We start from the raw sequence: 25808 nt of genomic DNA on the forward strand, positions 1-25808 counted from the left end.
TCAGGCACCTGACATGTTCCACAGCCTACCATGAGTTACGCTGGCTGCAAGTAAGCTTCTCTGCATCCATGAGTCTCGTTCCAGGGCATTCACGGCTTTCTCAAGTCTGGGTATCCCTTGCTCCTGTCGCTGGTGGTGCCACTCATCTAGGGACTGGAGTATCCACTTGGTCTGGATCTTGTACAAATAGTTGCTGTAAACCATGACCTTGGTGAGGTCCAAGGATTCCAGAGCTTTCAGCTTGACCACAGCCTTGCTCACTTCCTCAATGTATGGGATTCGAGATCCATCTGTGCCAAACATAGCTTCCAGCAGCCACATCTGGACTTGGAACATCTTGGGATCTTTCAAGTCTTCAGGAACTTTCACCCATGGTGGGATGTAATTCTGTTCCCATCTTGAGTTCTTGAGACCATGCTCCAGCCCTGCTAGGCCTAACTGCACCATTAATCATGTGGTTTTTCCACTTTGACTTATTGATATGATGTATTACATTAACTGATTTTCTTGTGTTGAACCAGCCTTGCATACCTGGAATAAATCCCCCTTGGTCATGGTGTATCATTATTTTAATGTGCGCCTGGGTTCGATTTACAAGTATTTTATCGAGGATTTTACATCTATATTCATGAAAGAGATTGGTCTGTAAATTTCTTTTGTTGTAGTGTATTTGTCTGGCTTTGTTATTAGCGTGATGTTGGCTTCATAGAGTGAGTTAGGTAGCTTTCCTCTTCTTCAATTTTTTTTGAGAGTTTGAGCAGGATTGGTACTAATTCTTTCCTGAATGCCTTGTCGAATTCACATGTAAAGCTGTCTGGTCCTGGACTCTTTTGCGGGGAGGCGCTTCTTGATGACTGATTCAATCTCTTTACTTGTTATGGGTTTGTTGAGGTCATCTATTTCTTCTCGAGTCAATCTTGATTGTTCAATGGGTGTCTTTCTGGGAAGTCACCCATTTCATCTACATTGCCTAGTTTATTAGCATATAGTTGCTCATAGTATCCTCTCATTATCTCCTTTAGTTCTTTGGGGTCAGTGATTATGTCTCCTCTTCCATTTGTGATTTCATTTATTTGCATCCTGTCTCTTTTTCTTTTTGTCAACTTAGCTAAGGGTCTATCAAGATTGTTGACTTTCTCAAAGAACCAACTTCTGGTTTCATTAATTTTCTCAATTGTTTTCATGTTCTCAATTTCATTTATTTCAGCTCTAATCTTTGTTATTTCTTTCCTTTTGCTAGCTTTGGGGTTAGTTTGCTATTCCTTCTCTAGTTTTTCCAAGTGAACAGTTAATTCCTCAATTTTTGGTCTTCCTTTTTGATAGAGGCATTTAAGACAATATATTTAAAACTGATTCACCAACTATTTATAAGATTCCTGCTAGGTACCTGGCACTTGTAAGCTGAGGTATAGTGATAGGATGTGATGAATTTAAGGTAAACACAAGAAATCCACGTGGAACTTAATGGCAGTTATTAGGAGGTGCAGAATAGAGGTTCAGGAAAGTGATGAGAAAGAAATACCTTCATGGGAATGATGGAGGTATCTGAGAATCAGGAACTCCCCATCTCTGACACCACCTCCTAAAAATCATACTTCATAAGGCAATTTTTCCATACTTCCCTGATGACTGTTATGAATACAAGTTCCAGAGACACATTCCAATCCCACTGAATCAGCATGTCCAAAGAAGGGGCCTGGAAATCTCTATATTTAATCAATACCCCAGGTAACTCCTATTCCAGGGAAGCTTGAGAAACATTTTCAAAGGGAACTCCTAGTCCGTGCTGAAGTTGGACTCACTATCCTTTACCTCGGCACCATCTACTGATTTGTCAGGGATAGGATAGCTATCCTAGAAAATATTGATTTCAAGTATTTAATGACCTTTTTTTCCCCCAATATAACAATAAAATATGACTGTACTAGCATAGGGGAAATATAAATGTGGTCAGGATAAATAATCATTGGGATAATTGCTCATGCTACTGGAAGAAAAACAGCTAATTACACTCAAAAGGTAGAGAAATTAGACTCTCTGCAGAGAAAAGAAAGCCTATGAGTATACGGTGGCTATGGGTGATTTCTTAGGTCTCTAAACCCATTTGCTCCTCCCTGAGTAACTGTGAATTACATCATCAATTGAGGTCCCTAAAGCTTTGTACTGGCTGTAGAACAAATGAAATTCTTTTATACCTACTTGTTGGGTTTTTCACAGATAGAGAATGGAGAAAGGATATATTTACTACATAACATGGCCACATCTGAGTCCATCACTCCCCTAGTACTGGAAAAAAAAAACACTTTCTGTGCTATTGAGGTAATAGTGTTCAGAATTTGAGGTGGCCATCCTGTAATAATTTAGATAGCAACCTTTCATTTAGCCCACACACTTTTCCTGTGACCAGCTGGGTCACTACTTGACTGCAGATATAAGTGGAAACCTGGGTATTACAAGCCTGAACCATTTCTAATGGAAAGCTTCTGCCTTTCCAGGGAGTCTGGCTATGTAACTGCCACAAACCTCAGAACTCATTGGAAAGCAATGTACCGGTAGAATTTTGGGTTGTCTATACTAGTCCCTTCATGGTTTTAGCTAAATAACTTTATTTCTCTCTGCCTCAGTTTCCTCATCTGTGATTCAGCACAATGCTATCTTTTTTATCCCAATAGAACATGCTGGAAAAAATAAAAGAAAGGTTTTTAAACGCTTGAGTGACAGAATGTCAAGATTACTTTGTTGGCGTCAGACCTCATTTAAACAGAAGCCTCTGGTTTCAGTGGGCAAATACGTATAATCGATTGTTTTTCGCCTTTCTTAATTGGATTAAATCAAGCTAAGTTTACATCAGGCACCCTATGTGAAGCAATAGCAAATTGGTGGGAGGTGAGGAGTCCAGCTCCAGGCCAAAAAGTCCATGTGTAATCTTTCAGGCCTGACCACACGCAATTACGAAAGCTCTTTGGGGCAGGCCTTAGGGGAGTACCATCTGGATAAGGTGCAGTCCAGGACTCAGACACCACCTACCCTAACCCCACCCCTGTCCCTTGCTGACCATGTTCTGATAAATATCTGTATGCCTAGCCCACACACCTCCACTGCGAGGCCTCCTCGTGGCGGGACAGGGTGGGAGTGAACGGCTCTGTGGAGGCCTTTCTCAGTACCTCTGTTCAAAATGCAAATTCCAGGGACATATCCCCACTACCTTATCAAGGCTTGAAGTTACTTTTCTCCACTCTGACTCAGTATTCAGTACTTTTCCATTCCTAGTCCTGCCCTCTTTCTTCCTTCCTGGTCCCAGTCTCTAAGATAGCTGCAGTGCTTATAAGGGGCTCCCTCAGCAACAAGACAATCTGGTCCCCCTACCCCAACCACCCACCCCTGTCTGCACCCATACATCTGACCCTGAACCGCACTAGTCTTCTAGGAAAATCATGGAACATGGGGGGAGTCCGCAACTTTTCCTGTTTAGCTCTTGGCTTATGCTAACATAGTTAAGTGGTTACTTACTACTGTCACTTTCATTTTGACTTATTGTCTTAATTGACTACCTTGAGAGCTGGCAGTTTGGCTTTCTCCAGCTCAGACATTAACAGGAAGAGAGAGGTTTGTTCAAAAGCAGAACACCTGAGAGTTAAATACTACTGTGTTTATATTTTATCTTTCTCTCCTAGGTGACATACGAATGTAAGATAAGATGCTCCTAATAAAAGATGAGTTTTTCTTCCCAAAATATTGTCCTATTGATTTGGTAAAATAAATCTGGGGGAAGGAGGGGAATGAAAATGGTATCCCTGAGAAGTCCCTGTGTGTTACTGAAGTATAGATAAATTTCTAAAAATGCCAGAAATGGTACTTTTGTAGGCCACATAGGCGTACCCAAATGTGGAGCCCAGGAAATATTGGTCATTATTTTGTATGTGGCCATCTCTAAATTAAACTGATAATATGCCCGTTCACAAAATGGTCCATTGGGTTATTCAAGGTTTCTTGTCCTTAGATCCACAGCAGAATTTCTCAAAGTCTGTGTGCTGGATTGAAATTATTTATGTACCCTAGAAAAGCCATATTTTAATCCTAATCAACCTTGTGAGAACAGCAGTTTCTTCTAATCCCTATTCAGTACTGTACATTAGAAACTTGATTAAGTTATCCCCATAGAGATGGGACTCAATCAACTGTGGGTATCAAACTTGATTAGGTAGACATTTCTCAACCCATTCCAGGTGGGCCTTAATTAGTTTACTGGAATCCTATAAAAGAAGTATTTTGGAGAAAGCTTCAGAATGACATAGAAGCAAAGAGTCCACCAGCCAGCGACCTTTGGAGATGAAAAAGGAAAACACCTTCCAGGGAGCTTCATGAAACAAGAAGCCAGAAGAGAAAGCTAGTAGACTTCACCATGTGCCCTTCCAGCCGAGAGGGAGACCCTAACTTCATCAGCCTTCTTGAACAAGGAATCTTTCCCTGGATGCCTTAGATTGGGCATTTCTATAGACTTGTTTTAATTGGGACATTTTCTTGGCCTTAGAACTATAAACTAGCAGCTTATTAAATTCCCCTTTTTAAAACCTGTTCTGTTTCTGGTAAATTGCATTCCAGCAGCTAGCAAACTAGAACAGTCTGTATTCAATGGATATTGATAGGTGTTACGTGGAGAAAATACAATAGAAGGGTCACCTCCAGAACCCATTCACATACAGACACTTGACTTATGACAAAAATGAAACTACAAGCAGTGAGGAAGGACTGGTCTTTACAATAAATGTTGCCAGGACAACTAGCCCTGGCCTTGAGGTCCTAGGGAATTTACATTAACCTGCCCCCACCCTGGCCCCCAGGGATGGTCACTGACTGACAGCAGGAGTATAACAGCCTAGCCTGTTTCAGCTGGGGTAAACAACCCAGAGGGTGCAATTTACTCTCCTGGATACCCCATAAAATCATATTGTGCCTAGCTTCTTCTACTATTCTATTCTGCTTCTCCTCTCTCCACCACCCTTATAGCATTCCCTTAATACATCACTTGCATAATAATTCCTATCTCAATCTTTGCTTCTAGGGAGCAAGATCTAAAACATTTTAAATCTCAAACACCTAGCATTATACCTGCCCAAACTTTTCCAACAAATAAACATATATATATTGAATGGATTAATCAATGAACAAACAAAGGAGTAAATGCTATTGAGGTACGGAACAAGTGTCACAGACCTAGCCAGGTCTTGACAAGAGCTGAACTGATAATAAAAAGAACTTCAATCCTTGATAGAACAGAGACTTGAGCAAGGGCACAAAACATTGGGTTTTTTTTTTTTTTCACAAAAATGGGGGAAGAGCCTTATAAATAGAACTGAGAAACAGTACTTACTTTGAGCCCAGCACTGCAAAAGTCACCTTACATACACTGATAGACCAAGAGGATATCAGGCAGTTAAAACTGCTAGAATGGATCATAAGTTCTCTCAGACTTGATTGACCCCAGAGCTCAGGCTGGAAGAGCCTGCAAGCATGGATGATGAGATTGGTTCGAACGAATTTTTGTGAACATTGATCTATTGATGAAAGAGCTACCTTTGAAGACACACCACTTTGTGATGGTACTCCTAGTGATCTTGAAAGTGTGGTCCTCTGAAGCCAGCATCTGATAAGCTATAAAACTGAGAGAAGATTTAATGCCACGGAATTTCTATCATAGATGTGATTCTTGGTAATTCACACAGCTCCTTTCAACCTTTACCGCAGTCTTGGAGCCAAGCAGATGGCAGGGGAGGGCTTGACTAAGTGGTAAACTTTCAGCTGCAATAGGCAATTCCTAGAATGACAATTCAGAAACTCATCTTCCCCAACACTTATCATATTGGCAGAAGGTTAGTGAATCTTTTCAGGGAAATGAGGAGGAGGCAATGCACCAGAATAAGGCATCCTATGTTTGGTTAGGTTGTGTGGAGTCAAGCACTACTGACTCCAATTCTTTCATTATGTTTGCTATTCCCAAGGCAGAGGGCCAGACTTGTTTGTAAATTAAGTAATAATGAAAAAGCCAAAGCTTTGAGTCTGTGTTTTAGTCTCCCAGCTGCTAAAGCAAATAACATGCAATGAGTTGGCTTAAACAACAGGAATTTATTGGCTCATGGTTTTGAGGCTAGAAGTCCAAAATCAAGGCATCAGCTAGGCAATGCTTTCTCCTATAAGACTGTTGCATTTTGGGGTTGGCTGTTGGTGATCCTTGGTCCTTGGATTTTCTGAGATATAGCAATGCACTTGGCGGCCATTCCTTTTTTCTCCCTTCTCTTCCAGGTTCTGACAACTCTCAGCTTCTGACTGCTCCCCCTAGTTTTTTTCTCTGTGGGTTTCCCTATAAGGAGTTCAGTAATAGAATTAAGACTTATCCTGATTCAGGTGGGGCCACACCTTAACTGAAGTCATCCTCATCAAAAGGTCCTATTTACAAGAGTTAATACCCACAGTAATGGATTAGGTTTAAGAACATGTTTTTCAGGGGTACAAACAGCTCCAAACATTGCACAGTCTGCAATAATACAGGCCTCCAGCACACAAAATGATTGCTAAATGCATTCTGAAACATGTGTGATAGTTTCAGCTAAGTTGCTCCAACCCTGGCTAACACTGGAGACTAAATATTATAAAGAAACAGCAAGGTGGCAGAAAGCATAACCTGGGTTCAAATCCTCCCTCTGATACTAAATAACTATATGATCATGAACAAATTACTTTTCCTCTCTGAGCTTGTTTCCACAAATGTAAAATGGGGGTGGAGTTGGAGGAGGGGATAATAGCCCTCTCAAAGGATTATTGAAAGAATTTAGTGATAACATAAAGGAAAGTAACTGGCAAACAGTAGACCTTACATTGGTATCAGTTTTTCTTCGTTTCTATTCTGCTCAGCTTAGCATAAGTTTATATCAAAATAGCTGTAGTTCTTTCAAACTATTTCATCTGTGGCTTAAATATAATTTTTCCTTTATCTTCAAACAGCTTTTGTAATAAAGGCTTGTTTTCCTTGAAATTCCATAGCTCTTATTCTGTGTGAATGAGGCAGTGGGGTTCAGCTTTTGGAATTTTAGTTTTGGTCCTTGAAATGTGACTGGCTATATATCTGTCAGTCTTCCTGCCAGGTAACAGGTCTTGCTGTGAATGTATTGTGTTTTGGGGAGGCATGCTTGTTTTTTTATTAAGCTTAAGTTATTCAAACACAACACAGGTTGAGATAATTTTGGTGGCAAATAATACAAAGTCTACTCAACTGGCTTAAACAATTAAGGAAGTTTACTGGTTCCAATAACTGTTAAGTTCACAGCACTTTTTCATGGATTTGTCCAGGCATGGTTTGGTCCAGACTTTGGTTCAATTTTTCCACAGTTCTCTAACTTCTGCCTGCCTCCAAATGTTCACTTTGTTCTCTGGCTGGTCTAATAGTGACTGCCAGGAGCACTCGTGGTGGTTCCTTAATCTACCAAGGATAGAGTAAAGACCAAGGCCAGTTCTTAAAACCATCATACAAAAGTCCAGGTCTCACTCTGATTGGACTACCTTTAATCCAATCTCAGCAGCTATGGGAATGCTGTTCTCTGATTGAATTATACTTGAGTCAATCACTATGACATGGAAATGGGGTTATTTTGAATAGTTTAGACTAGTCAGGGCCCTCCTCTGGATCTGAAGATGGCATCCATCACTGTTAAACTTCTTGGCTGTCACTCAAGGGTACTGTCATGGTCAGGTTCATGTGTCAACTTGGCCAGGTGGTGGTACCCATTTGTCTGGTTGGACAAGTGCTGACTTGTCTGTTGCTATGAGGACATTTCATAGAATTAAATCATGATCATGTTGGTTGCATCCATAGCTGATTCCATTTGTGATCAGCCAAGGGGAGTGTCTTCTGCAATGAGTGATGTTTAATCTAATCAATGGAAGGCATTTAAAGAGAATTGAGAAGACACTCTCTCTTCTTGCTTCAGCCAGCGAGCCTCTCCTATGGAGTTCGTCTGGATCCTCCATCAGAGTCATCAGCTTCACAGCCTGCCCTACGGATTTTGGACTCTACATTCCCATGGTTACATGAGACACTTTTATAAATTTTGTATTTACGGATATTTCCTGCTGGTTCCGTTTCTCTAGAGAACCCCAACTAATACAGGAGCCAAACTGGATGTTAGAGGGATGACTTCTGCGTCTTCAACAACAACAAAAAAAGTTAGCAATTTAGTACAGTGTTCCTAAATGTCTTTCCTTTTGAAATGATCACTTATTTCACTGCATTGAACAATTTCCAAGTAAAATATCATATTTTAGCACCCAAGGGCACCCACAGACTGATAGTCCACCAATGTAAGATATTAGCAAGAATTTCAGGACATCAAGTTGAGAAGCTCTTGTTTCTTGTTCTTTCTCTCCCTCCAGTTTCTCTCTAACTTCTTCTTTTTCTCACTTTCTTCATTCCATTTATACTCCTGCTTTTTTGTCTCAGTATGCTTTGGTAATATATGCAAACATAACTGGATGTGCAATCTGACATTTCCTAACATCTCACAAGTTTAGCTAAACATTAAAGCTGCGGACACAGGTGATGACTTTCACCTAGGAAGACACTAGACTATATCTTCCCAAGAATTAGTAAGAGGTCCAAAAAGGACATACAAGTGGCTAAAATGAACATGAAAAGATGCTCAGTATTACTAGCTATTAGGGAAATGCAAATTAAAACCACGAGATATCATTTCACACCCTCTAGAATGGTCATTATTAAAAAAAATTAAAAATTACAGGTGTGTTGAAGAGAATGTGGAGAAACAGAAGCACTCACTCATTGCTGGTGGGAATGTAAAAGCGTGCATCCACTGTGGAAAACAGTTTGGCAGTTTTTCAGGAAGCTATGTCTAGAATTCCAATATGACCTGGCAATGTGAATTGAAAGCAGGAACTTGAACAGTTATTTGCATACCTATGTTGATAACTGCATTATTCACAAAAAGATAGAAGCAACCCAAATGCCTCAACCAATGAATGCATAAACAAAATGTGGTATATACATGCAATGAAATACTATTCATCTGCAAAAAGGAATGAAGTCCTGATGCATGGGAAAATATGGATGTACCTGGAAGACATTACGCTGAGAGAAATAAGGCAGACACAAAATATGCTGGTTTAAAAGGATATATGCCCCCTAGAAAAGCCATGTTTTAATCAAAATCCCATTTCATTAAGGTAGAATAATTGGTTTCAATACTGTATGTTTGAAACTGTAATCAGATCACCTTCCTGGAGATGTGATTTAGTCAAGAGTGGTTGTTAAACTGGATTAGGTGACAACATGTCTCCACCCATTTGGGTGGGTCTTGATTGGTTTATTGGAGTCCTATAAAAGAGGAAACATTTTGGAGACTGGAGATTCAGAGAGAGCAGACCAACAGCCACGAGAAGCAGAGTCCACCAGCCAGCAACCTTTGGAGATGAAGAAGGAAAGTGCCTCCCGGGGAGCTTCATGAAACAGGAAGCCAAGAGAGGAAGCTAGCAGATGACACCGTGTTCGCCATGTTCTCTTCTAGCTGAGAGAGAAGCCCTGACTGTTCGCCATGTGCCCTTCTACTTGAGAGAGAAACCGTGAAATTCATCACTCTTCTTGAACCAAGGTATCTTTCCCTGGATACCTTTGATTGGACATTTCTATAGACTTGTTTTAATTGGGACATTTTCTCAACCTTAGAACCATAAACTAGCAGTTTATTAAATTCCCCTTTTTAAATGCCATTCTGTTTCTGGTATTTTGCATTCCAGCAGCTAGCAAACTAGAACATAAAAGGACAAATATTGAATGATCTCATTGATATGAACTAATTATAATAAGCATACTCATAGAGTTATAATCTAGAATAGAGGTTACTAAGATTAGAGTGAGGGTAGAGAATGGGGATTTATACTTAATTGTACAGAATTTTTATTTACGTTGAATGTGAAGGTTTGGAAATGGATGGTGGTGATGATACTGCACTATTGTGAGTGTAAGTAAGAGGGAAATTTTGGGTCTGCATGTTACTAGAATGAAAGTTAGAAGATAAAACATGGGACTATGTAACACAACACAGGGAACCCTGTTGTGGACAATGGCCTGAGGTTAAAAGTACAAGTATAAGAATGTTCTTTCATGAATTATAACAAATATACAACACAAATGCAAGGTGTTAGTAATAGGGTGGTATATGGTAAAAAAAACACAGCTACCTAATGTAAACTGCAGAACACAGTTATAATAGTGCTATTTTAATATTCTTTCCTCAATTGTAACAAAGGTACTACATTAATGTCAAGTGTCAATAATCAGAGGGTTTATGAGAGGACTATTTTTTTTTACTTGATTTTTCTGTAAACCTATAATTTCTCTAGTTAAATAACAATAAGACATATTTCACAAGCCAGTGTATTGGGTGTTTTAAATGAGGTAATTCATGTAAATTGCTTTACCTAGAACATAGACTCTCTCCATAAATGCTGGCTACTACTGTTTAAAAGAAAATTGAAAGATCTATCATCAACTGTAACAAACGATCCACACCAATGCAAGTTGTTGGTGGGGTGGTGTATGGGAATCCTGAATTTCATGCATGATTGTTCTGTAAAACCACTTCTCTAATTAAAAAAAAATGTTTTTTAAACACAGGAAATTTAGATTAGGACCAACAGATGAACAGATGTGCCACTATAAATTGGTCATGTTATATAGCAGTCACTCACCTGTAACAAGTTTCTTATAGGCCCCTGGGATGGTACAAATAATTTCTTCCCCTTCTGCAGCTTGACCAGCCTGTCTGCCCTTTCCAGGCACTACATAAAAAGACGCAGCATACTTGAAGTGTTATAAACATTAACAATAGTGCTTTATTCACAGGAAGGAAGGGGGAATGGTTAACATGGAAAGAAGAAGGAAAAAAGGCATGAAGGGGAAATTCAAGAGAAAAAGCAGGAAGGACAGGCAATAGATTTCACCATGTGTCTGCTGGGCTGGAATGCCAGGTGGCGAATGATGGTTTGGAGCACCTGGAACCCCAGCTCCCATTGTTTGCATGCCACTCTACAGGCTGGATCTGCCCTATACCATAGCAAGGGTAGAGGCCCTGGTCCCATTCTGGCAAAAAGACCTCCCCTCAGTCAATATGCAGATTGTGGAGAAAGCAAGAGCTGGTGACTACCTCACAGCGATTGCTCTGCCAGACAGGGTGCCGTGTCCTGGAGATATAGCCACTGGTCTCGCAGCTGCCTGAAGGCCTGCTCGACTGTGTCCCAGACAGCCAAGAGGCACTCGTTGAAACACAGCTCCTCGGAGGTGATGGGTTGTTGGTATGGGCTGTCAGCCACTAGCAGGAAAGGTTGGCTTCATTACCCATGAGGACAGACCCTGTGGTGTACCTCCTACTTCTGAGTTTAGGTTTACCTCCTACTTCTGCTGCTATGCTTCTGGCCGAGAGTGAGGAGACTGAGGAGGTAGCTGCACTGGCCCAGGCCATGCAGGTCAACCCAAATCAAGCCAACCTTCATACCCAGAAGACCAAGAGGCCATTTGTTCTCTGCTTATAGAGCCACAGAGGCCGGCTGGTTCTGCTGTTTTGGAATAAAGGCACAGGACCAGGGCTTCTCCACACTATATTATCTTTGGCAGGACCTCTGAGCAGGCAGATTTGCCCCAACAGATACGGCCAGATGCCTCAATGTGTGTGTCTCCAATAGCCCCAGCACTGGAAGCCATATTTGGTCTAGAACAATTCCATGATCTCCTGCAGGTCAGGCTGGTTTTCCAGGAGGCACCAAAATGTCACAGAGATGGCCCTGAGAACCTCATGGAAGGAAAGCCTGGCAGTTGATGTACCCACCCCTAAAAGCTCAGTCATACAGGGCAGAGGCACAGGGGAGCTCACACAGTCCAATGGCTATTTTCTGAGGCACTGACAGGGCCAATTTCACATGGTGACTTCCCTTTGAAGATGCAGGGACAGGAAGGCCTGACTCTATCTGTTGGGGCAAATCTGCCTGCTCAGAGGTCCTGCCAAAGATAATACAGTGTGGAGAAGCCCTGGTCCTGTGCCTTTATTCCAAAACAGCAGAACCAGCTGGCCTCTGTGGCTCTATAAGCAGAGAACAAATGGCCTCTTGGTCTTCTGGGTATGAAGGTTGGCTTGATTTGGGTTGACCTGCATGGCCTGGGCCAGTGCAGCTACCTTCTCAGCCTCCTCACTCTCGGCCAGAAGCATAGCAGCAGAGGCTGCCATTTCCAGGGCAGCTTGTGCAAGAAGTTGCAACCCTTCCTGAGCTTGGTCAATAGAGCATGCTTTGGGGGTTGTGGGTGTCACTGGGCTAAGTTGGATAGAGTAATATGTGAGTGTATATGCCTTTCCTAATGGTTGTCACTTAAATTCTTATCCCTTGATGAGTAGGGACACCAGAAAACTCAAGGTTGAATTAGCTGATGAATAGCAGGCCTTCCACCATGAACTGACTGAGGATGTAGAGATAATTATATCTGTGTAACCATGTATCAGTAACCTCTACCCCTGTTCTTACAGATTCAGTCAGGCAGGATAAAACAGCTCAAAGAAAACAAGACTGACTCTTAGTGTGGATATCAGTTTGCCTTATTCTCTTCAGAGACAGACTTCCTTTCCTTAATGACTCCTTTCAAAGGATTTTTCATTTCTCTTAGTCTTCTGACTCTCTTTCCCAAGCAAACACTTTGGCAAAGTCTACAGGCAGTCCCCTCCCGAATACTGAAATCAAGGAATGACCTGAAAAATCAGTTTTATTTTATTTCACCAGCCAGTCTGACTTTCCTGATCATCTGGTTTCCTCACAAGGAAGTACATGAAGAAATGGCCAGTTAGGTTTTGGGGGCAAAAAGAAAAGATCTTTTTCCATTTCGGACTCCTGGCTTTTATTAGAAAATTTCACTCTAGATTTCAATGTCTTTATTATGAAGTAGCTGCTTCACAAGAGTGGAAAAAAGAACAAATCAATTATTCCTTAGCGTTTTCAGAAACGAACAACTGCAGGGAAGAATAGGCTATAACAGCACTGAATATTTCTCGATCCGAGACTTGGGGCATTGCCAAGTCACTTGAGTTGCCCTTATGACCTGCCTAATGCTGGAGCTAAGAGGCTGCAGAGGGCTTCCTGATGCCACAGCAGCCTCTCCTCCGTGCTGCAGTGCCACTCCTGCTGTTTCTTTCCTAATGAAAATCTACTTTGATATATCACGGCTCTTTCTCTATTAGCTAGTGTCCACACCGGGCAGGAAAAGGCATGCATATCCTAGCTCCATAGGTGGTGCAACCTTAGGAAAGATGTCAAGTTTTTTCCTTGTGAAACAATTAGGTTAGAGACTGCTGAGCACCATCTGTCCGCCGCCACCTATTCCAGACACAGAACATCCACTCGTGGATAAAAATGAGCTGGTGCAGAAGGCCAAACTGACCGAGCAGGCTGAGCGATATGATGACATGGCAGCCTGCATAAAGTCTGTAACTGAGCAAGGAGCTGAATTATCCAATGAGGAGAGGAATCTTCTCTCAGTTGCTTATAAAAATGTTGTAGGAGCTTGTAGGTCCTCTTGGAGGGTCGACTGAAGTATTGAGCAAAAGATGGAAGGTGCTGAGAAAAAACAGTAGATGGCTTTTAACACAGAGAAAATTGAAACCGAATTAAGAGATACCTACCATGATGTACTGTCTCTTTTGGAAAAATTCTTGATCCCCAATGCCTCACAAGCAGAAAGCAAGTCTTCTATTTAAAAATGAAAGGAGACTGCTATCATTACTTAGTTGAGGTTGCTGCTGGTGATGACAAGAAAGGGATTGTGGCTCAGTCACAACCAGCATACCAAGAGTTATTTGAAATCAGCAAAAAAGAAATGCAACTGATGCATCCTATCCGATTGGGTCTAACCCTTAACTTTTCTGTGTTCTATTATGAGATTCTGAACTCCCCGGAGGAAGTCTGCTCTCTTGCAAAGACAGCTTTTGATGAAACCATTGCTGAACTTGATACATTAGGTGAAGAGTTATACAAACACAGCAGCTAACAATGCAATTGCTGAGAGACAACTTGAGGTTGTAGACATCGGAGACCCACGGAGATGAAGCTGAAGCAGGAGGAGGGGGGAAATTAAACGGACTTCCAATTTTTGTCTGCCTGATTCTAAAGTTTACACAGTAGACCATTTGTCATCCATGCTGTCCCACAGTTTTTTGTTTACTATTTTTGATTATTAAACAAACAATAATTTTGTTTACTATTTATGACAGGTTTATGTTACTTCTATTTGAATTTCTGTATTTCCCATGTGGTTTTTATGTTTAATATTAGGGGAGTAGAACCAGTTAACCTTTAGAGAGTTACCTGTTTTCATCTCGAGGTGGCTGATATGGGGATGTGAAATTTTTATACAAATTATAAATGTTTGGCATAGTACTTTTGGTACATTGTGGCTTCACAATGGCCAGTGTTAAAACTGCTTCTATGTCTAAGCAAAGAAAACTGCCTATTACATGTTGGTTTGTACTGGTGGGGGATAAAAGGGATAATTGGTTCTAGTCATAAGCATAGTTATTGTGGGTACCTTAATTAAGCTTGGAGCACTTTCAAGGCTGCGGTAGAAATAGATATCCCATGGGTATTACATGTGTATCTGTGGCATATACAATCTCAACGTGCGTACCTTTGACTACAGCTGCAGAAGTGTTCCTTTAGACAAAGTTGTGACCAATTTACTCTGGGGAAGGGAAGAAATGGTTCATATACCATTATTTGTAAAGTTACCTGCTGTTCGCTTTCATTATTTTGCTATACTCATTTTATTTGTATTTAAATGTTTTAGGCAATCTACGAGCAAATGTACAAGTAACGCTGCATTAAAATGAGTTGCTTGGTATTCATTACTTCATGTTTATCAAGCACAGCAGTAAAACAAAAACCCATGTATTTAACTTTTTTAAAAGTTTTTTTGCTTTTGTGATTTTTTTTGATACTTGTGTAAAATGCATTTGCTGTAAAAATAGTTAACAGGGAAATAACTTGATGATGGCTAGCTTTGTTTAATGTTTTATGAAATTTTCATGAATAATCCAAGCATAATTGTTAAGAACACGTGTATTAAGTTGATGTAAGTGGAATAAGAGTTTTATGACTGGGCTTGGCAGTTACCTTCTCTACAGCTTTTCATGTAAAGTAGTCTTTTGATTCTGAAACTTCTCTAAAACAAATTGCGCATTTTTGGAAATTTATTCCTTATTCCCTTTTGGCAGCTAATGGGCTTTTACAAAATTGAAATAAGAAGTTTATCATAATGACAAAAATACTACTCATATAAAACAATTAGGTTAAACTCACCCAACCCTAAAGTTCCTTGCTGCGCCAACATCCTCAAGTTAATTTAAAGGGCCAAATTGCAAAAGATGCCAGCTTAATTCTAAGGTAGTATAATAAATACAATGTGATAAACATTAGGAACTCAGTGCATTCCACAAATAGTAATCAAGACTTTATTATGGGCTAGGAACTATGACAGGCACAGCAGATAAAATGAGATGACCATTGCTGCACTAGGTGCCATGTTGTTGATTGGATCAGCAACTTGGAGAAAGGATATGCAGTGGTTAGTTTTCCCTTTCTTGGTAGTTCATAACTGGTAAGTCCTGCACTTGCTGTTGGCTCTTGAATTGGGTAGGACTGAATATTCTGGCACTTAGGCCTTTAATGATTTAGATGACTCCTTTCATGTAGTGGTTAAACATATTTCCCCTGAAACACTATCTGGATAGGAAAGAATTTATTAGTCAATGCCACAGCCTCTCATTGTAATAGTATATTCTCAGTGTACCTGTTTGGAAAATTACTAAACTTTTCTGACATCTTCCCTTTAGAAATAATTTAGCCAAACCCCATTGATAAAGAAGAAACATGTTTCTGTTCTGTTTGTCTGGGTTCCACTTTCCTTATGATGTCCTTCAATGTAAAGCATCTCCATGATTCACCTTCAATGATACCATCTCCTGGTCATGCTCACAAATCTGTGCCAAATGAGTTGGCTTGCTTCCTCCTTAGTTATTATTAACTCAAATTAGAACTTATCTATGAGGACTCGCCACACTTCAACATTCCTCTAAGCAGTTCTGGACCCATTTTATCGAACCCTATGAGGAGAGGAGGAGGTAAAGGAGAATTTCCAGCTGATTTCCTCTTCACCCCAATGCCTGGGTATTAGCAAGTCTTCCTGTTGCTAATATTTTCCTTTCTATCTATTAATCGGTTGGTAAAAAGAAGAAGAAAAATGAGGGTTCCAAGCCTCCCCACCGCCGCCCAACACACACACCTTAAGAAAAGGAGAGAGAAATGGGTGAAGACAATTTAAGAACTTCATATTTCCCATTTCGGTTTGAAGCTTCTCTCACAGAACCTGGTCCCAAGAGCACTTTTACTAAGTGCTCTAAACTCCTGAGGTTTGCAGACTACTCCACCCCATCTCCACCCTCTACCCCGGTGGTTTCTAAGGGAAGAAATCTTTTATTAAACTTGAAAACCTTGAGGCCTGCACTGGGTCCTTGCAACTCTCAGTGAATGGAAAACCGATCTGAAGCACCTGGCTTTCCTGATTCCAGGGCTCAGCTCTGAGCAGCGCTGCTGTTCCCGAACTCCTGCAGCGGGCTGCAGCAGGCCTCCGCATCCCATCCCCTCGGCCTCCTGAGTGCATCATAGGCCCGGTAGCGGACAAGGAGCCCATGCCCCACCCGCACACACCCGCAAACCTGGCAGCCTACACTCTCATGGACCGACAGACCGACAGACTGCGCCCGGGCAAAGGTGGAGTCCAGGGCCACTGCCCCCTTTGCGTCTGCCCTGCCCTCTGCTCTCTTTCCTCTCCCTGCCTGCCCATCTTCCCTCTCGCATTTGTCTTCCTCCCTTCCCTTTGCTTCCTCCAAGCTTCTTTAGCAGATTTATTTTGTCACTTTTATTTTTATATGATTTTCAATTTGCCAAAAATTTTAAGAGGAATCAGAGGAATTCCCGATGGCCATTTGCTGATTCTTTTAACCTTAGGGCAGCCCCCCTCCACCTTTCCCCCCACCCCAAGACCACCCCTAAGTACCTCTCCCATCCATCAGTTGAGGGGCCTGCACTTTCAGAGATAGAGATTTGAAATTGATCCTAGAGTTAATAACTGCAAGGCTCTGACAGTGGATTACAATTCTTGGATCTTAGATACTTAGGCAACTGACTTGGCTGCCACTAACACTTGAAGTGAACCAGTTTGTCAGATTTCTTTCAAGCCGACTTATGGCTGCAGGTGGCTGGTCTACAGGATGGGGGGCAGAGCTGGGGTGTCACTTGTTATGGACCACCTGAGTTGGGTTCTGCGGTTAGGGAACTTGGCTCTCACCAAAGGGAAGCTAGGATGTAAAAGAAGAGAAAGAAAAAAAACTCCCAAACTAAAAGAACAAACAAAACAACAAAATACTGCAAGTTCGAACTTCCCATTTCCTCTCTTTGAAGTTAAGATTTCTCTGCCTGATTGCAAAGTAAAACTCACAGAAATCATAGTCGGTGGTGTGTGAACTGGGCCACCAAGACCTTTGGTGAAAAGATAAATGAGGGAGGGCCACGGTGGCTCAGCAGGCAAGAATGCTTGTCTGCCATGCCAGAGGACCCGGGTTTGATTCCCGGTGCCTGCCCACGTAAAAAAAAAAAAAAAAAAAAAGATAAATGAGTGCTTGAATTAAACTACTAACAACATGACTCTGCTTTTGTCAGGAGTCCTACTGCTTATACAACCAGGGATCTCCAGCGAGAAGATTTTTCTCCCCTTTAAAGGAGGACAACAACCAGGTGGTCTGTGAGTCCCTTTACACCTGGAACACTGAATAGCTCTCAGAGTTGCAAGCTCAAGCCCCATAGACACAAAACTACCTATGGATTAGTTTTATTTAAATTTTTTAAAAATTAGTTGCTAATATTAAATTATTAGGAGAGTACTTACTTTGGTAGCACATTTATTAAAATTGGAACCATAAAGAGAAGATTATGATGACTTTGGTGCAAAGATGACATGCTAACTTGTACAATATTAAGAGATGTCATATAAAAATCTGGATTTCCAGCTTTTTGGAAACTTATACTTTTCATCAACAATGGACTTGCGTTCCTTACATATCAGCAAAAGCCAGTTGCTGAGGGACCGCAGCCCTCATTAGGCACAGTCCCTGCAAAAGCAGATTCACCTGCCTGCAAAGTCCCCTGGGTGTGCTCTGCTCTGCCTCAGGTCTAATCCCCTGGTGTTACTCCTCCCCAACTCTGCCCCTCAGCTTCTCCACCTCATTCAGTCCCATAATTCACAGGTATTCTCTGGAAGTCCAGTCGAAGCCCTCAATTGATACAAAACCTACGGGAACTAGGAGAAGATGGCGGCTTAGTAAGGTGCACGGGTCTTAGTTCCTCCTCCAGAACAACTACTAAAGAACTAGAAACAGTACAGAACAGCTCCTGGAGCCACGACAGAGACCAGACACACAGCGTACCCCATTCCGGAACGGCTGGACCGGCTAAGAGACTCCGCTGTGGTGAGGTCCCCGGGAGGCGCGCGCTTCCCCGGGCCGAGGCGGCTGGTGGCCGGAGCCCCTCCCTCCCTCCTTCCCAGGCCGGCTGGGAGCTTTGGATCGGGTTCCCCAAGCCGCGGTGGCCGGTGACCCTCCCCAACGCACGGCTTCCTGGGCCGGCTGGTAGCCTAGGAACAGCGGTCCCCAAAGCCGCGGTGGCCGGCGACCACAGCCCCTTCCACACACGCGGCTTCCTGGGCCGGCTGGGAGCATCGGAACAGCGGTTCCCCAAGCTGCGGCGGCTGGCGATCCTCCCCTACAGGCGACTTCCCGGAGGGAAAGGAAAGAGTCTCCAACAGTAGTAGAGACTGAGCCCAACCTAACACCAATAGTGACATTAAGGAACAACTTCTGACTACTAAAAATAGGCCCTCAGCTCAGGCGAAACTGATCAAGGCGGAAGTCGCCGATTGGGCTAACTGAAAAAGAGGAAAGGGGGCAAAACAGAGCCTTCTGCAGCTGTTTCTAAGGAGGTTTCGTTGCCTCTGGGCTCAGCGCTGGGATTACATAGGTTACAACTGCCCCAAACGCAGAAACAGGCTGCTTTTAGGACTCTCTACCACCTGAACCTTCCCCGCGGGAGGGGTGAAACGCAACTCAGGTGGAATCCCTCTCTCAAGAAATTCATATCTTCACAATTTGAAGCCATTAAAACCAACCTACAACCTTTCCTCTGTCTCCACCACACACCCAGCAGCAAGAGTCTTCCAAAGTTAAAGGAGCCACAACATCTTTTGCTGGTGGGACGCGCAGACAGACAAGCACCACATACTGGGCAGGATAAGAAAAACAGAGCCCAGAGACTTCACAGGAAAGTCTTTCAACCTGCTGGGTCCGACATTCAGGGAAATCTGATTAAATGCCCAGACGCCAGCAAAAAATAACAAATCACACCAGGAAAACTGAAGATATGGCCCAGTCAAAGGAACAAACCAATAGCTCAAATGAGATACAGGAGCTGAGACAACTAATTCTGAATATACGAACAGAAATGGAAAACCTATCAAAAACCAAATTGATAAATTGAGGGAGGACATGAAGAAGGCATGGGATCAACAAAAAGAAGAAATGGAAAGTCTGAAAAAACAAATCACAGAACTTATGGGATTGAAAAACATAGTAGAAGAGATGAAAAAAACAATGGAAACCTACAATGGTAGATTTAAAGAGATAGAGGATAGAATTAGTGAACTGGAGGATGGAACATCTGAAATCCAAAAAGAAACAGAAACTATAGGGAAAAGAATGGAAAAATTTGAACAGGGTATCAGGGAACTCAAGGACAATATGAACTGCACAAATATACGTGTTGTGGGTGTCCCAGAAGGAGAAGAGAAGGGAAAAGGAGGAGAAAAACTAATGGAAGAAATTATCACTGAAAATTTCCCAACTCTTATGAAAGACCTAAAATTACAGATCCAAGAAGTGCAGCGCACCCCAAAGAGAATAGACCCAAATAGGCGTTCTCCAAGACACTTACTAGTTAGAATGTCAGAGGTCAAAGAGAAAGAGAGGATCTTAAAAGCAGCAAGAGAAAAACAATCCATCACATACAAGGGAAACCTAATAAGACTACGTGTAGATTTCTCAACAGAAACCATGGAAGCTAGAAGACAGTGGGATGATATATTTAAATTACTAAAAGAGAAAAACTGCCAACCAAGACCTCTATATCCAGCAAAATTGTCCTTCAAAAATGAGGGAGAAATTAAAACATTTTCAGACAAAAAGTCACTGAGAGAATTTGTGACCAAGAGACCAGCTCTGCAAGAAATACTAAAGGGAGCACTAGAGTCAGATATGAAAAGGCAGAAGAAAGAGGTATGGAGAAGAGTGTAGAAAGAAGGAAAATCAGATATGATATATATAATACAAAAGGTAAAATGGTAGAGGAAAGTATTACCCAAACAGTAATAATACTAAATGTTAATGGACTGAATTCCCCAATCAAAAGACATAGACTGGCAGAATGGATTGAAAAACAGGATCCTTCTATATGCTGTCTACAGGAAACACATCTTAGACCCAAAGATAAACATAGGTTGAAAGTGAAAGGTTGGGAAAAGATATTTCATGCAAATAACAACCAGAAAAGAGTAAGAGTAGCTATACTAATATCCAACAAATTAGACTTCAAATGTAAAACAGTTAAAAGAGACAAAGAAGGATACTATCTACTAATAAAAGGAACAATTAAACAAGAAGACATAACAATCATAAATATTTATGCACCGAACCAGAATGCCCCAAAATACGTGAGGAATACACTGCAATCACTGAAAAGGGAAATAGACATATCTACCATAATAGTTGGAGACTTCAATTCGCCACTCTTATCAGTGGACAGAACATCTAGACAGAGGATCAATAAAGAAACAGAGAACTTGAATATTACAATAAATGAGCTAGACTTAACAGACATTTATAGGACATTACACCCCACAACAGCAGGATACACCTTTTTCTCAAGAGCTCATGGATCATTCTCAAAGATAGACCATATGCTGGGTCACAAAGCAAGTCTCAAAAAATTTAAAAAGATTGAAATGATACACAACACTTTCTAGGATCATAAAGGAATGAAGTTGGAAATCAATAATAGGCAGAGTGCCAGAAAATCCACAAATACATGGAGGCTCAACAACACACTCTTAAACAACGAGTGGGTCAAGAAAGAAATTGCAAGAGAAATTAGTAAATATCTCGAGGTGAATGAAAATGAAAACACAACATATCAAAACCTATGGGGCGCAGCGAAGGCAGTGCTAAGAGGGAAATTTATTGCTCTAAATGCCTATATCAGAAAAGAAGAAAAGGCAAAAATTCAGGAATTAACTGTCCACTTGGAAGAACTAGAGAAAGAACAGCAAACTGACCCCAAAGCAAGCAAAAGGAAAGAAATAACAAAGATTAGAGCAGAAATAAATGAAATTTAGAACATGAAAATAGAGAAAATCAGTAAGACCAGAAGTTGGTTCTATGAGAAAATCAATAAGATTGATGGGCCCTTAGCAAGATTGACGAAAAGAAGAAGAGAGAGGACGCAAATAAATAAGATCAGAAATGGAAGAGGAGACATAACCACTGACCTCCCAGAAATAAAGGAAATAATAACAGGATACTATAAACAACTTTACGCTAATAAATACAACAATGTAGATGAAATGGACAAGTTCCTAGAAAGGCATGAACAACTTACTTTGACTCAAGAAGAAATAGATGACCTCAACAAACCAATCACAAGTAAAGAAATTGAATCAGTCATTCAAAAGCTTCCCAAAAAGAAAAGTCCAGGACCAGACGGCTTCACATGTGAATTCTACCAAACATTCCAGAAAGAATTAGTACCAACTCTGCTCAAACTCTTCAAAAAAATTGAAGTGGAGGGAAAGCTACCTAATTCATTCTATGAAGCCAAAATCACCCTCATACCAAAACCAGGCAAAGATATTACAAAAAAAGAAAACTACAGACCAATCTCTCTAATGAATATAGATGCAAAAATCCTCAACAAAATTCTAGCAAATGGAATCCAGCAACACATTAAAAGAATTATACATCATGACCAAGTAGGATTCATCCCACGTATGCAAGGATGGTTCAACATAAGAAAATCAATTAATGTAATACACCATATCAACAAATCAAAGCAGAAAAATCACATGATCATCTCAATTGATGCAGAGAAGGCATTTGACAAGATTCAACATCCTTTCCTGTTGAAAACACTTCAAAGGATAGGAATACAAGGGAACTTCCTTAAAATGATAGCGGGAATATATGAAAAACCCACAGCTAATATCATCCTCAATGGGGAAAAATTGAAAACTTTCCCCCTAAGATCAGGAACAAGACAAGGATGTCCATTATCACCACTATTATTCAACATCGTGTTGGAGGTTCTAGCCAGAGCAATTAGACAAGAAAAAGAAATACAAGGCATCAAAATTGGAAAGGAAGAAGTAAAACTATCACTGTTTGCAGACGATATGATACTATACGTCAAAAACCCAGAAAAATCCACCACAAAACTACTAGAGCTAATGAATGAGTACAGCAAAGTAGCAGGTTACAAGATCAACATTCAAAAATCTGTAGCGTTTCTATACACTAGCAATGAACAAACGGAGGGGGAAATCAAGAAACGAATTCCATTTACAATTGCAACTAAAAGAATAAAGTACTTAGGGATAAATTTAACTAAAGAGACAAAAGACCTATACAAAGAAAACTACAAAAAACTGTTAAAAGAAATCACAGAAGACCTAAATAGATGGAAGGGCATACCATGTTCATGGATTGGAAGACTAAATAAGTTAAGATGTCAGTCCTACCTAAATTGATTTACAGATTCAATGCAATACCAATCAAAATCCCAACAACTTATTTTTCAGAAATAGAAAAACCAATAAGCAAATTTATCTGGAAGGGCAGGGTGCCCCGAATTACTAAAAGTATCTTAAGGAAAAAAAACGAAGCTGGAGGTCTCACACTGCCGGACTTTAAGGCATATTATGAAGCCACAGTGGTCAAAACAGCATGGTATTGGCATAAAGATAGATATATCGACCAATGGAATCGAATAGAGTGCTCAGATATAGACCCTCTCATCTATGGACATTTGATCTTTGATAAGGCAGTCAAGCCAACTCACCTGGGACAGAACAGTCTCTTCAATAAATGGTGCCTAGAGAACTGGATATCCATATGCAAAAGAATGAAAGAGGACCCGTATCTCACACCCTATACAAAAGTTAACTCAAAATGGATCAAAGATCTAAACATTAGGTCTAAGACCATAAAACAGTTAGAGGAAAATGTAGGGAGATATCTTATTAAACTTACAATTGGAGGCGGTTTTATGGACCTTAAACCTAAAGCAAGAGCACTGAAGAAAGAAATAAATAAATAGGAGCTCCTCAAAATTAAACACTTTTGTGCATCAAAGAACTTCATCAAGAAAGTAGAAAGACAGCCTACACAATGGGAGACAATATTTGTAAACAACATATCAGATAAAGGTCTAGTATCCAGAATTTATAAAGAGATTGTTCAACTCAACAGCAAAAAGACAGCCAACCCAATTACAAAATGGGAAAAAGACTTGAACAGACACCTCTCAGAAGAGGAAATACAAATGGCCAAAAGGCACATGAAGAGATGCTCAAGTCCCTGGCCATTAGAGAAATGCAAATCAAAACCACAATGAGATATCATCTCACACCCACCAGAATGGCCATTATCAATAAGACAGAAAATGACAAGTGCTGGAGAGGATGTGGAGAAAGAGGCACACTTATCCACTGTTGGTGGGAATGTCAAATGGTGCAACCACTGTGGAAGGCAGTTTGGCGGTTCCTCAAAAAGCTGAATATAGAATTGCCATATGACCCAGCAATACCATTGCTAGGTATCTACTCAAAGGACTTAAGGGCAAAGACACAAACGGACATTTGCACACCAATGTTTATAGCAGCATTATTTACAATTGCAAAGAGATGGAAACAGCCAAAATGTCCATCAACTGATGACATTTGATCAAACTGTGGCTAAACAAACTGTGGTATATACATACGATGGAATATTATGCAGCTTTAAGACAGAATAAACTTATGAAGCATGTAATAACATGGATGGACCTAGAGAACATTATGCTGAGTGAGACTAGCCAAAAACTAAAGGACAAATACTGTATGATCCCACTGATGTGAACTGACATTAGAGAATAAACTTGAAATATGTCATTGGTAACCGAGACCATCAGGAGTTAGAAACAGGGTAAGATAATGGGTAATTGGAGCTGAAGGGATACAGACTGTGCAACAGGACTAGATTCAAAAACTCAAAAATGGACAGCACAATACTACCTAATTGTAATGTAATTATGTTAAAACACTGAATGAAGCTGCATCTGAGCTATAGTTTTTTTGTTTGTTTGTTTGCTTTTTATATATATTTTTTGTATTTTTTATTTTTATTTTTTTCTCTATATTATCATTTTATTTTTTTCTGTTGTCTTGCTATTTCTTTTTCTAAATCGATGCAAATGTACTAAGAAATGATGATCATACATCTATGTGATGATATTAAGGATTACTGATTGCATATGTAGAATGGAATGATTCTAAATGTTGTGTTAGTTAATTTTTTTTAATTAATTAAAAAAAAAAGTTAAAAAAAAAAAAAAACCTACGGGAACCGATTGACCAGAAAAGGATGTGTGTTTGGCATTAGAAAAGTTACCTAAGGAAACTCCTTTCTTCATCAACACATATAGAAAGCTTTAAATAACTGTGCGTGATGAAGGAAAAAGGGTAATTGAGCTGATAAAAGAATGAAAAATTTGTGAAAGGATATGATTATGATTAACATTGAATCCTGTGCTGCTTTTCTTTTCATTCAATCTCACAACTATTAATAGTTTATTTGAAATTAATAATACTAATAGTGATAACTATTGAATACTTAATGTGTGCAAGGCCACCCTATGAGGTAAGTGCTATCATTTTCCCCATTTCATGGATTAGGAAGATGAGGCTAACAGAGGTCAAGTTACTTGCACAGGTGACAAAGCTAGCGAGCTGGTGAGGATGGAATTTAGACCCAGGCAGTCTAATTCCAGAGTGGGTTCTGCGGTGTCTGGGCCTGACCTTTCCAACTAGATTATGAAAGTCTTGAGGTAGGGAACTAAGATTGCCTTTTTTTATTTTCGCAAATAGAGATAGGTGCTCAAAAACTGTTGACTGACTGACTGTATGCATGAATGAATACTGGTGGGGAGAGGAAAAGATTTATCTTCCAGAATATGTAAAGCTGCCCTATGTTTCAGGGCTTTTCTGGTTCTGATTGATTACCTGGAAATGCCTACTCTTTATTCCATGCCCAATCTTAGTGGCACCTCCTCTGTGACTTACTGACTTTTCTGACTTACTCAAACATTGAGTGGCTCCTTGCCTCTCACCTGGCTCATTATAGTGCTTTTCACATTGATGTGTAATTTTTACTCTGTCTTCTACACCACGTTGTTAGATCTTTGAGGATAGTCTCTCAGCTCCTGCCTGAAACTTAGTATGGATGCAAAGTCTATAAATCAATGCGTGGTCTTGAGGCAGATTAAATAAGAAGGAGGGAGGGGGAAGTGACCCTATGACC

General features: G+C 40.6%; 1 non-coding gene and 3 pseudogenes across 1 annotated transcript; 3 read left to right on the forward strand and 1 right to left on the reverse strand.

The window, feature by feature from the left end:
* On the reverse strand, positions 1-447 carry LOC143683284 (developmental pluripotency-associated 5 protein pseudogene; annotated as a pseudogene).
* Positions 448-11403: 10956 nt separating this feature from the next.
* LOC143683285 (14-3-3 protein zeta/delta pseudogene) lies at positions 11404-14243 on the forward strand (annotated as a pseudogene).
* A 1763-nt stretch (positions 14244-16006) lies between these two features.
* LOC143683286 (large ribosomal subunit protein uL23 pseudogene) overlaps positions 16007-25808 on the forward strand; it is a 69046-nt pseudogene continuing 59244 nt past the window's right edge.
* Positions 18033-18139, forward strand: LOC143685420 (U6 spliceosomal RNA). Its single transcript, XR_013176648.1, has one exon. It is a non-coding gene; the product is annotated as a U6 spliceosomal RNA (small nuclear RNA).

The sequence above is a fragment of the Tamandua tetradactyla genome, chromosome 5 (genome assembly GCF_023851605.1).
Source record: "Tamandua tetradactyla isolate mTamTet1 chromosome 5, mTamTet1.pri, whole genome shotgun sequence".
Taxonomy (NCBI): Eukaryota; Metazoa; Chordata; class Mammalia; order Pilosa; family Myrmecophagidae; genus Tamandua; species Tamandua tetradactyla.